We start from the raw sequence: 13,597 nt of genomic DNA, 5'->3' as shown, positions 1-13,597 counted from the left end.
TTTTCGCATCTGTGAAGATCCAAACAGCTTTTTTGGGCGCGCTGTATTTTAGTGTGCGCAGTTCTGTATTTGAGACACCCCTCTGTGACTGTTGCCTCATGCCGAGTCCTTAACATTCTTTTCTCTGCATGAATGTCTGCATTCATTTTTATTGCTACGTCCTCAACTTCGTGGCCCGCATTCATTTTTTTTCCCTTCACTGGATGGGTCGGGATTATTGCTTTCGATCAGTTTTTCCACTTGTTGTTGAACGTCATGCTGATGATTGCAAATACATATTGTATGTGCTTGCGAAAAGTCCATTATAAACTCTGGATTGCTGCTGTCCTTCCTAGAAGTAAGAAATGAATCATCCACAACGTCAATATATTCTACCTTGTTAGTTTGCTCTGAAATGACCAATCAATGGGAAAATAGGTGTTATTAAATTCTGGTATTCAGATGAAGCTCTTCACGGGAATAGTTACTTTAATTTTTACTTGTTATTTTCACCTCCCAAATCAAGCACACTGAAAAAAATGGTGTGTTGAATTTACTCAATGTTATTTTGTCAAGTGGCTGCAAACAATAGAATCATCTGGATTTAGATACACCTTTAAAGTAGATGTATAGTCTACTTAAAAGTGTGTTTGGATCCAGATGATTTTATTTCATTCAACCACTTGGCGAAATAAAATTGAGTAAATTACACATGCCATTATTTGTTTCAGTTCACACCTGCAATGAGGCTGAAAAATCCTTCAAATGGCCTTCTGTGTCTCATTCCTGATCGTACCAGTGATGCTGTTTGACTTCAATCCTGTGGGTTCATTACTAAGTGGGGCTAACTGCCACACACTGCAAGCTATTCATTTGTCCTTCGTTTTTTTCTACTACAGCTGGACCCGATGGGTCATTGACCCTTGGCCCCGATGCAAACAGTCTGTAGCAGTTCCTTCCATGCTCTGTTCCACTTTGTGCTTTTTGTGCAAGGTGTAAGGTGTGGATTCATTTTGCAATATCATACAAACGATTTTATTTCAAACGTGTGCACGTTGACTCATCTCAATTGCAATATAGCCCACAAAATACTTGCATATATTTTGTAGCATAGTGTGACATTGCTTACTCAAAGTTTTCTTACAATTCTGTTGGGATGTACTCATTTATGCTGAGCACTGCTATAGCACTCACATCATGTAGTATTTACATTATTCAATATGCACAAATAGCCTGAAACATTCTTTGAGGCCAGCTGGCAAAGGCTCACAATGAGACACTTGAAATCACCCCGGGTAAAGAGATGTTTGGAGCAATAACAAATGATGCAGAGAAAAAAGTCAAGTCAATACCACAGCAGACAAATTACAGACGATAGCTGATACTCATTAATTCTAACTATGGGCTTCTAACTTGCATTGATCATATCCCTCGTTTGTTTTAGGAGAAGGTGGGGGAATGAGAGGCGCTCGGTTTTCACTCACACTCCACCCGCTCACCATTTTAAAATCGCATTAAAAGCAACTACGATGATACATTTTGCTTTTGTAGCAAGCCGAGATTGTGTCACGGCACTTATAGTAAATTTCATTCTTACCAGCACGTCAGATCTAATTGCCTTGAGATGTGTAAACAATCCGGATGGAACCTAGGTGATAGTATGCCTGAACATGTCCGCTTTAATCAAATCTGAGAAGGAAATTATGATTACAGGCAAAGAGCTGAAACTGAGTGGATGGCGGCATTTCACAGAGAGTGCTAGCACACTTATTAGAAAGTTAAGGGTCTATCAAGATATACTTCGACAACGGAGATGTCAATGTTCATTCAGCACTGATGACAGCAATCACAGGCGTGCTCTCTCTGGTTGCTGTGGGGTTTGGGTAATGTGATGTGTTATAGCGGTGCACATTTTTAAGTAGCGATGGGAACAGGAGAGCTGACAAGGTTGAACAACTCGCAATCCGCCATTAGGGTGGTGGCGATGTTTTTTTGTTTTTTTTTACTTTAAAGTTATATGTGCTGCAAGTCTGAGGCCATTCGGGGACATCTCAGCATGCAGGAAAACAAGGGATTAAGATTCCATCAATTCTAAAGATGCCCTAGTCTTGTCTCTCATCATTCACGATTCGGTCAAATGAGATGGTACAGTATGTTCACCAGATTCCAACATGATCAAAGGCCATACTGCTATATGAAAGCATCATTTCCCTGTAGCCTGAAGGTTGTTTTGACCTGCCATGAAACATCAAGTTGACCAGCAATGAGTTTGCGAGCACGAATATATTGACGGAATCCGTTCCTTGCAGCACACTTTTGATCCAGGGACCCTCTGAGATTTCTATAGCTTATTATCAAAGGGGCAACTAGTCAAAATTGCTATGTGAAAATAAAGCAGGTGCTCGTTATGAAGAAACTCATTCTAAACCAGGTCTACTAATCCCGTAAGAAGAGCAGGGATTTTACAAAGGCCCTTCAAAACACACCTCTGTTAAGCAACATTATTTGACTGTGAAAGCAGTCTCTGAGCTATTTAAGATCCTTTTATATACCCACAACACAACAAAGTCATCAAGAATTTTATGCAAGCAAAAATGCTCTTTTGTAATGTTTTTAGTATTGAAGCACGCGCGTGAGGTAAAATGATAAAAAAAACCACCTCCACACAAACCAAAATGACAACATTATAGTTCAATTAATTGCGCTCTGACAACCTCAATCCAAACTGGAATAAATTGGTTTCATTCAGTTTGGCAAATATATGTCATGGAGTGGCTGATAAGTGTGTGTAGAAGTGAAATAATCGTAGTTATTATTGTACATTCATTAATTGACATTAAACATGCCAAAGTGCTTCATGGAAATGCTGTGTATGCCAACTATGAAATAACGACGAGTTATGGAAAAACAGTGACTTTAGGTGTCCAAATATCAATTGTGCGCCTGCGGCTGATGCCTGATGTGTTGCTGTGTCTAAATATACCATTGTATCATCGTGGAACATTTGTGCACGCTCCCCGAGGCACAATCAGCTGTAGCTGGAGGTTAGATGCGCACTGCTATTTTTATGGAGGAGTGCAGATATGTATTATGGTTGTGACGCCTCACTTTGTCAGGAAAACATGTTGATTCATGTCAGCTACTCACTCTGTCCGTGGTTCTGATTCACCACCGCGTTGAAAGAAAGAGGCCAGGAAATTGTCCACTCTGTGATCTGTGAGAGGAGGACGAGGAAGAAAAACGATCACACATCAGTGAACTTGATGCTTTACTTATTGTGGGTGAGTTCGTTGTAGTTGAGGACAAAGTCCCACCCTGTTTGTATTTAATCAAAATTGTAAGAAGATACTTTAGACCAAGAATGTAGCTACGAGTAGCTTTTGCAAAGCACAATACACAAGCATCCCGTGGAACAATTAAGTAGAGCAAGACATTTGCTAAATCAGTGAGTGAATGGCTTCAAACTGTTGTACATCATAATAGCTAAAAGGTGGGAATGTTTCATAGAATTCAAAATGCATCCAAAATTCCAAGGGAAGAAAATGTGGATTAAAACCAGACGTTAGAAGATGTGACTCAGATATAACTTAAGTATCTGAGCATTTTACATGGAATTGTATCTGTTACCCTATTCTCTGACAGGCTCAGCTCCGCATTACACTTAAACCTACCTTGTCTTAACTGAAAATGACTTTTCACCCAATGTAAACAATATATTTTTCAAAATTGAACAATTAGGAAGTCAACAGTCCTACGCACTCGCTTCCCCCAGACATACCATATCTAAGATGGCTGCATGGGATAATTGAACCTGTAGCACTGTGGCCTCAGAACTCATTTTTAACCTGGTACGTATCGACTAACGATTTAGTGGTTCGTTCGCCTGATTTTTATGCACGCAGTGTAGGTTGTGAATGATTGTCTTTTTCAATACGTGCCCTGAGATTTGTGCCCGTGGTGTATTCTGCCTTTATTTTCGTGAAGTCAACTGGGATAGGTACCAGCTCCCCTCAAGCCGGAATGGGATAAGTGCAATAGAAAATGAATCAACGACTAGATTTTTATCAGATAAAATTTAATACGAAACTGAAATGATTAACTGCGTGTATAATGTTCTCCTGCTGGGTGTCAACAGGTAAAAAGGTACAAAATATGAACAGTGGAACCAATGCCTGTATTTGTTGTGCAGCCAATATCCGGTAGAAACACTAATCCCACCCACAAAGCAATAACATGGATCCAAGAGCAGATCCTTATTAAGCTACCAGTACCATCAATTCGCTGCACACTACCTCTGATTGACTACTAGAAAATCAAAACAAGCTATGAGGTGACATCAGTCACTTAAATCCATATTTTTGCACACCACAAGCAGTCTTTAATCCAAGACAATGGCTGCAAAAGGGCATTTGGCCCAAACGCTGTCAACAATTTCAAAAGATGAAGAGAGAAATATGCATACAGAAAATTGCCTTGGCAGCATTTTTTATTTATTTATTTTTCCTTTTCAGATGGAGGTTTTCATTATTGTAAAATTGCTACAATAATGAGCAATACCACAAACCAACGTAGTGGCTTGTGAAACACAACCGCTCACACACGTTCGGCTATCTTCAACTTCGTCGACAAGCGAGAACTATGGTGGCACTTATATAGAAATGTTCACCCAATAAAAGTGTTTTTTTAAGAACTTCTGTCAATCACTTAACTACAATATAATGAATAGCTTGAAAAAAAAAAAGAGAAATAGATTGACATTTCTGTGAGCAGGACTCACATACTATTCTTTCTACTCATGTACCTCGATACATGCAAACTGTTACCCGCTGACAGACACATGAACATATTGTAAAAGTTATTCTTTCCCCAGTAGTGCATTTGCTGTGTTCTGGTCCTCTTTTTGTAGCAGCCTGGGCAGTACTCCTGCCATCATCCATGCTCCACATTTTATCTTTTGCTTGTTCCTAACACCCCGCTGATTGATGTAACCTAAACCATCATTAAGCCTCTAGTCACATAACAACACTTCTTCCTTCCTATTTTGAGCTTGGTCGGAAAAAGAAATCCAATGTGTGTGTGTGTGTGTGGGTGTGCGCGTGTTTGTGTTTCTGTCGTCCAAAAAAAAAAAAAAAAAAGGCTTAATGCAATACAGTATTGGACTCATAAACCCAGGAGGAGCCACATGTTTACAAGTTTTAGAGCTGCAAATTTAGACTTATCCGGGTAACCCCTGCAACTCATCTGGCGATCTAATTTTCTTTGGATTTTAGTCCAAGATATGAGCATGAACCCGATACCTTTTGAAACACATTAAAAAAAAAGCTTGTGGTGCTCCGATTTGACCAACAGTAAAGGTTTTGAATAGCAAATGTGTTGCTCTGCAATTACCCAGTTATGGAGTGTATCATCACAGCAACGGCTGTGTCGGACTTATACAGATTTAGAAAAACATGAAGCTGCATAAATAACATTTATTATTATTACAAGATGTACAGCACATGCAAAAAGTCAGACGGGATTAGGAAACAACAAGGCTAACACACCAATAATGTGAAGACTTCCAGTGTTACCACTTAGAGAAATCCAATCCATAACCTGCAAGTTGAGTTTTCTGCTTCATGGGTATGAAGTGGCCTGGCCATGACACTTGCAATGTAATTAAAGGTAAACAAGCTCCATCAATCAGATGACATTGCATAGAGGCGGAAGGAAGCCAAATCATGTCAAAAGAAAGGGAGGAGGAGAAAGCTAGGTGTGTTGAAAACAAATAAATAGCAGACAGAAGAAACAGAAATTGGTAGAAAGGGGGTTTAAGGAGAGGCATGGAGACTTTGGTGCAGTAGCCAAGGAAAACAAAATGAAACAATCTGCTGAAATCAGGTTTGGAGTGGACATAGTGATTACAGCAACTAGGCTGGCTCACCCAGAGAGAGGCCCTTGGGGAGCTGGCTTAATATACACAAATACACACATACACACACACACACATTAAACAGTAGAGTGCGCATGATTTACTGTATACACTGGGGGTTGAAGTATAATTGACCTTAGTGTGGCTTTCTCAAATAACTTAGACTTATGAGAAGAAGAAAGTTCGAAAAGAGAGACTCATGTCGGTGGGAAACAATTGTATGGAGTGAATTGCATCGGTATTACCGTATTAATATTAGCACTTCAATGCATTAAAACATGTGGTGCCATCCTTCTCATAAATTGTTACGCAGACTGTTACATCATGCACGCACTCCACAATCGTTATTCTCTCTCTGGCTACGGTTAGGTGCTGGGCTTCCTTTATATGTGTTGTTGATGAAAGGGATACCACAGGACTCGCTCCGTCAGTGTTGTCAAGTATCATCTGTGCTCTCTCGCTTTCCTGTTCTCAGCACCCTGCTGATTGACGCTCGCTACACCATTATTATGCCTCTGGTAATAAAATAACACTTCTTTCCTATTTTGAGTTGTTAGCCATCATATAAGTGGAGCTATTCTTTCCCCATGTTTTGACTCATTGACTGACAGGGGTTGAATTCACTTGAACATTAGGAGGAAAGTTTTCTGATTTTGAACAATTGTGTGAAGACTAACTCTCGGCAAAAAAATAAATAAATAAATAAATACTTTTCAACAAAGGTTTATCAGTTAGTTTGGATATGAAATATCTAGCCTTTGTTGTGTTTTCAACTGAATATAAATTGAAATTAATTTGCAAATCATTTTATTCTGTTTTTATTTACATTTTACACAATGTCCAAACTTCATTGGAACTGAGATTTGTAAATCAAGTATCCCGCAAGTACTGCATGGGAATTACCCAATGCATCTGTGATGTTCTGGCAAGTATATATATTTTTTTTTTACTAGTGCACGGGGTGTAAAGAAAAAAGGTTGTTGTTGAACTTCTTAGTTGAGGAAGATTGATGCTGTATGTCTGAACCGGCAACAAAGACAGTGACGCTTGGATCTTTGGCGGTGAGAGAGTTTCCACTGACACTTTGCTGTAATGACCCTCTCGGCGGGGTGACATTTTTGTGGGGAGTGGGAGAGCGAATGTGGGGGTGAAGGGTGGCGGCGGCGGCGGCCTTGACATGTACAAGGGAGGGGGACAGATGCCAGCTGAAACTGCGGGAGGGGAATGAGCTTCTCTCCAGCCTCCAGGGGACTAACACTCCAGCTACATTACTGTCATATTGGAGTCCATTCGGGCCACGCGTTGGCCCATCAGCTACTTTGACTCCCCACTGTCTGTTCAGTCAGCCAGTGACAGCTTCTACTTGAGGCACTTGTAAAGAATCAAAGATGAACATTTCTGAACAGAACAAATGCTACCCCGCAAAGTCATAATCTATGTTGCGATTCATCTGAAAAATGATGTTAAGACATTTTTTGACCGGGAACCACGCAAACGAGAGACAGACGAGGCCGCATTTGCGGCAAAAGGGCCTTTCGATGATGCTTTTGTGTTCCGGCAGCTGTGCGCTGTTGAAGAGTCCGTGCAGTGTGACAGAAAGTGAAAAGAGAGGAGAAGAGGTGACTGACCGGGAGAGAATGACAAAGACCAAGCAAGTAGAGAGAAAATGAGCGCAATGGAGAAAAAGAGACAGAGGAATCAATGGCGGAGTGACTGATAGATGCTGTCTGTGGGGGTCATTATCGGCCAATGGGTGTCTCTGGCATGGGATAGCAGGAAATGTGACAGATAATTAGGAGGTGGTGATTTAAAAGAAGAAAAGCAAGCCATGGCTACAGGCAAAAGAGTCGATAGACAGAAGCAATAAGTCAATAGAATAAACAATGCCAGCTTGCTCGGTGTACATATGCAACACTAACTCAAGCACAGCATGCCTAGTGTCAAATCATGGTGGGCTCCACCGCCGTGTGAGTTGCTTCTGCATATGCATGTGCCACCGATTGCTAACTCCACCTCTGGATGAGTGTGTGTGGGGGTATGTGTGTGTGTGTAAATACTTTGCATTCATTACAAATAAACAGTTGCATCTATTCCCAAAGGTGACTGCTTTGTTTTGTTTTAATGGTGCACTGGATATTTAAAAAGCTATTCCCCTAATCTTTTTCTGATTGCTTCTTCTTGAAGTTCAGAATACTCTGGCATATCGAGTGGAATACATTTGAGTGCCAAAACAGAGTAAACATTTTTTTGAGGCAGTAATGGTTGACTGGCTGTCATTTCAGATCAACCTCCTCCATATCTTCCCTGGTGCAGGTTTGGGATGTTTGACTGTCTCTCTGCTTATCTGTCTAAGTGACGGTGGGTCTGTTTGCCTATATGTCTGTTTGTCCGTCCGTCTGTCCCTCAGTCCTGACCAAACTGGCACATTGCCTGGCCTCTCCCATGTGATTAGCCTGGAAGCAGGGGTGAAATTGATTTGAAGTGGCCTCAAAGTATATGAAAGATTGATGCCTCGCGTCAACTGCAGCCACTTGAATAGTCTTAGCCTTCCCTCCTTTAAAACGTCCCTCCTGCCCACCGATTTCTCGTCATTACCAGTACATTACAGAAAGGGAAGTTCATAGAAATGTGTTCATTTTCATCCAGCTCGATCCGGTCTTTTTTTCTTTTTTTTTTTTTGCCGCTTTGTCGGGCCTTGTAAATTGCGGAGTCAATGTCCACTTTTGAGTGTAACTTGTAAATCAAACATTAACCGAGCTGACACGGCAAAAAAATGAACATATAGTCCAATTGTTGTGTTCTTTGCCCTCTTAAGCTAAATTAAAAGTAACCAACGAAAATGCTCGATTTATTCATGACACATGCAGTTACATTAGAAAGGCTTTAATTATTGCTGCAACACAAAAGCTCTTTTTTCTGAGAAGCACTCCCATTACAAACACTTTACACAGCACTAGACATAAGTGCATTAAAATCGTATTATCTTTTTCAAGCATAAACAATGCAAAGAAAACAATATTACTCTAAATCAGGGGTGTCAAACTACTTTTTGCCGCGGGCCGCATCGTATTTCCGGTTTCCTTCAGAGGGCCGTTATGACTGTGAACCCAAATAAATATAAGCTCGACTCATTACATATACACAACAAACTGATTGAGAACACATTTTGAAATCAGAAGCCAGTGAAAACTGTTCGAATATTATAATATTTGTTTAAAAGGGGGGTTGTTAACAAAAATACTTGCAATACCTGAACATTTTTAAAGGTGAAGACAATTTGCAATTGTGTTGTTTTAGCGAGCAACATGAAGTCTATGCACATATCTTTCTTTCACGGGCCACATAAAATGATGTGGCGGGCCGGATCTGGCACCCGGGCCTTTTGTTTGACACATGTGCTCGAAACGCTTACACTATATTAGCGTGTTTCCAAGACCTCCTTACTCAGGACTCCATGAAATACCATCATGGTGATGAGGGTGCTACATTTATATACGGTGTAAATATTACTGCCACAAATACCACCAGACCCCCCAAAATGTACAATTTTACATTTACTCCACTGTATTTGACTAGCAGCCAGTTCTGGGTGCACCAAATCTCTTGCTCAAAGTCAGCTGGGATGGAGTCCAGCTCGCCCACGACTCAACTGAGGACAAGTGCTATAGAAAATGGATGCATGGATAAAGTAATGGAGTCCATTTTCTCTTGAGCAACCCCGAAAGTATTCCTGCTAAATACCAAGTGCCATATTCACTAAAAAAGCAACACTATATTTAAATACTACATATTGAAGACACTGATAAGTCCCATTTTTAAAATGGTGACGTGTTATGATGATGAAAAGAGACATGTATACACGAAAACACTGCTAAGGCATAATCCCAAATATCAAAACAAAACAAACAGGGAGGGGGGAGCGCAAAGCTGAAAGTGGGTATTTTGGGGCGGGGAGCCAGTCACAACCTTGGCACTACACAGCAGCAGATGTTCCCATTCATTGCTTTCATTCCCAAATATTCCCAAATAAATAATAACATTTAGCCATATTTCCGACATTTTTGGCCTACATAGCGACTTACCGCCACGCCCCAGTTGGAAGTCTAATCATCATTCTGCTCAGCAAATAAACGAAAATGTGGGGGATGTTTCCCCCATCAGGTCAGCGCTGTTGATGCCATCCATAAAAACGCAGATATGTGCTCTATTTAAATTAGATGGATACAACGTTAGAATTTCATTTCAGATTAATTAACCTCAATTAATAATGGCACTTTGAGGCAATGTGTTTGTATAAAACAAGTAGGGCATCCAGCAGTGAATTTTCTTTGGCAAATTTGTGTCAGCTCTTCACACCCCCACGCGCACACACACACACACACACACACACACACACACAACACACGCCTGCACACCCACACACACAGTCGTGACAGGATGCAGCTAATCTCATTGTGATTAATGCTGAACGAAAAATCAGAGATCCCTGCTTTAGCACAATGCAATCAGCTCCACTCAGAAATGAGATTTCTGTCCATGGCTCCAATCTTTGTATCAATCATCTCACTCTGAATACACCAATCACCGTGCCTTGTTTCAGTGCCAACTAATGGAAGTCAGTCATATTGTTGCCGACCAAATTTGACTTGGAAATGGAAGGGAGAGGAAAAGAAACAAATAGCGAACAAATGTCAGTTATTCTTGATGAGGACACTGATTGTGGCAATTTCCCCAACCTAATGCCGCCTGTCAAAACTCAGATAAGAGGCTGCAAAATGGAACAGCGAGACAGTTTTGTTGGAGCATTTGAAGAACACTTTGCCGTGACACGCTGCACTGTCTCCCCATTAGCCAAAGAAATGCCCTTCACTGGAACTTTGAAGATAATTAAACACATAATGGATATCACTGTCACTCTCCGACTTGTTTGCTCATTTGTCTAAATGTGGCTGCTGCAATTGAGACCCTATTAAAAGGGAATAAATCGCTTGGTTACTAAGTCATTTCACCATCTAGAAAATGTGTGTGTGTGTGTGTGTGTTACTGTCACATAATGAGGAGTTCTCTATATCATGGACACTTGATTCATTTCCTTTCATCAGAAGCCATTCTTTGGAAAAGTTCTAAAGTGTTCAATGTGGTTACCAGTGCCAAACTCAGGGTGTGGTGTCACCGTCTTGTCTTCTTTCTCTAAAATCTTTCTCTAAAATCATCTACTTAAATAGTATAGTATGCAGGCAAATGTATTGGGACGCATATTGCAAAGGATAGGAATAGAAATTGATTTTGTTTCCTTATTTGCGGCTTCGTTTTTTAGTTCATCTAGAAGATTTTGGTGTGTGATATTTTTGGGCATTCATTCAGAGCAACATTTGTGAGGAGGGCCTGAGAGAAGGCTTGAATCGCAATCCTTATTCTAATTCACTTCAAATGTGGTCGATGGCAGCACACTTATATTGAAACAAAAAAAGGGCCTTGCCCAAACTGTTTGCACGTTGGAAGTATCCAAAAAGACCCCAAGTATAGTCCTAAGAATTACAAATAAGAGGGAAACCATAGGGTCGGTCTTAAATGGAGATTCTGAACTCAAATACTGAAATGGTGTGTGTCAAGGGCTTACAAAACCTGCTTGCATGCTCTGTCATTCAACATTTCCAATTCGCCTGCGTCCGTTTTATGTATAGACATTTGTTTCCGTTAAATGATTTATTTATTTATTTAATTTATTTCCATTCTGTAGTTTTGGATGATTTATAATCGGTGTATATTTCATCACACATTTAACATTTTTGTGCTTTGTAATCTTTGAGGCATATCAGTCCTTCTCATCTCTGCATTCTATTCCTCTCCATCTTTCATGCAATCATGTTGATGTGCTGCAGAAGCCTCGGAACTCAGTGTCAAACTTGTCTTTCCGCTTCTCTTCATCACTTTCATCTCACCTTTCTGCGCCCCACCGCCCCATCCCCGCTTCGGGTTTTGGCCTTCCATGCTCCGAGGAGCAGCGGCGTCAAGGCCTGCGTGCGGCTGACTGATTGCTGTAATTCATAGACTTTAATTAGCTGCACAAACCATTAGCCACAATTAGACTATTACAGAACGTTCGGTGGCAGCATCTAGCAGGGAAATCGGCTTTATTTGCTTGGGGGGGAAGCTAACGTGACAATGGTGCAAGAGGGTAAAACATATCTGAACGTCACAGTGCCTGTGTGAGTTACAGTGTGTAAATGAACACTATTTTAAAAGCACCTAACAGATGTGTAACAATGGAGAGTATACAGGTGGCACTGTCACTATTCAATTTCTGTTCAAGCTTAACAGACTCCATTAGCATAACCCTTTCATCTGTTAAACAGAAATGTTCTGTATGATGTATTGCCAGCGACAGTTAAACGCATTGTCATCTTGTAAATCTTCATTTTTTTTTTTTTTTTTTTTTTTGTAAGTTTGATTGACATGTTGAAATTGTTGCCATTACATTTCCCCTGTCACGCTAGTGTAAGTATGAATCACCAGATCAATTGTGTCACACTTGTTCCACAAATGGCAAAGTGAGTTGTAGCAATGCGGGCATGCTTGCCATATCAGTTTGATATGCAAAATATACACATTGGAAAAATGGCTGTTGGTATTACACAGTGTATGTGTGTATGTGTGTGTGTGTGTGTGTCGGAGCCGTTGTGAAAATATGGCATGCTGTTTGTCATAATTCCTCCGAGATCGATTTCCTCACCTCAAACTTCCTCTTAATTGTGTTTGAAAATGTTTCACCTTTTAGAACCCCTATACCACACTGACCCGTGTACATTGACTTTTAATGTTATAGCCAAGCCGCATTTCCATTGCTGTAAGTGAGGACACAATTGTTGCGCTGATGGCTAATGGAGCTAATGCCTTCAATAAACTCGGCCATGCGAGCGGAAGCAGCCCTTCAGCACTGACGGCATGGCTCAGTGCCTCCGCATTCAATCTATACGTCTAAAAATGGAAGGATGTTCGGCAAGAGTTGAATTATTTTCAAAATCAACTTTTTTAGCACCCTATTGGTATTTAAGACTTCAAGACAAAAATAAGAATAAAAATGAGATTTCATACGATGGTGTGCCTTATTTGGTTTTTTTACCCTGTAATGAGTCACCCCATGGTTGGGAATTACCATGCAAAGCCTTTTCCGACTGAGAAACATTAAGTCAGCTTAGCAACACATTGCCGCATCCGCACAGCAAGCAAGAGACTTTGGTAGCGTTTGTCCAGCGTTTGGCATGGCGTGTCCCGCTATCAAAACTGTTGGGTTTTCGAAGAGCCATCAGCAAAAGTCACTCCAACTTGCCCTGTTCTCACATGGCTACACTGCAATTGCCTGCTCCAGTGAAGCCTATTGCAGTGTGGGAAAGGTCTTCTCTTTCATGGACACACACACACACACACAAACACCCCCACACACACACACACTTATACACACTCACTTTTGCATCTGGCTGATTCACTTTGCTAAAGCCTTCAGACTGCATGATTTATCTGAACCAATGAGTCGCACCTTTCAGTGTGTTGCAAACTCACTCCAACACTTCACTCTGATCAGCCGTTACTCTCTGGGCTAACATACGAGCAAAGTACAACTTTTTTTCCTACACAAAAAAAAGGAACCAACAGATTATGACCACTGTGATGGACTGACGTCGGAGGAGCAAAATCTTCAAAGATAAT

The 13,597-nt window shown here is 40.8% G+C and overlaps 1 protein-coding gene across 6 annotated transcripts in view; it reads right to left on the bottom strand.

The window, feature by feature from the left end:
- celf4 (CUGBP, Elav-like family member 4) overlaps window positions 1-13,597 on the bottom strand; it is a 255,505-nt gene that overhangs the window by 182,436 nt on the left and 59,472 nt on the right. For all 6 annotated transcript variants that reach the window (XM_086041185.1, XM_086041186.1, XM_086041187.1 and 3 more), the window contains one exon: window positions 3,127-3,193. The gene's annotated coding sequence lies outside the window, so the exon portion shown is untranslated. The remainder of the gene's footprint in view (window positions 1-3,126; window positions 3,194-13,597) is intronic.

The sequence above is a fragment of the Filicampus tigris genome, chromosome 9, assembly GCF_054856515.1.
Source record: "Filicampus tigris isolate MCC_2025a chromosome 9, RoL_Ftig_1.0, whole genome shotgun sequence".
NCBI lineage: Eukaryota > Metazoa > Chordata > Actinopteri > Syngnathiformes > Syngnathidae > Filicampus > Filicampus tigris.
This window is presented reverse-complemented; position numbering and strand designations above follow the sequence as displayed.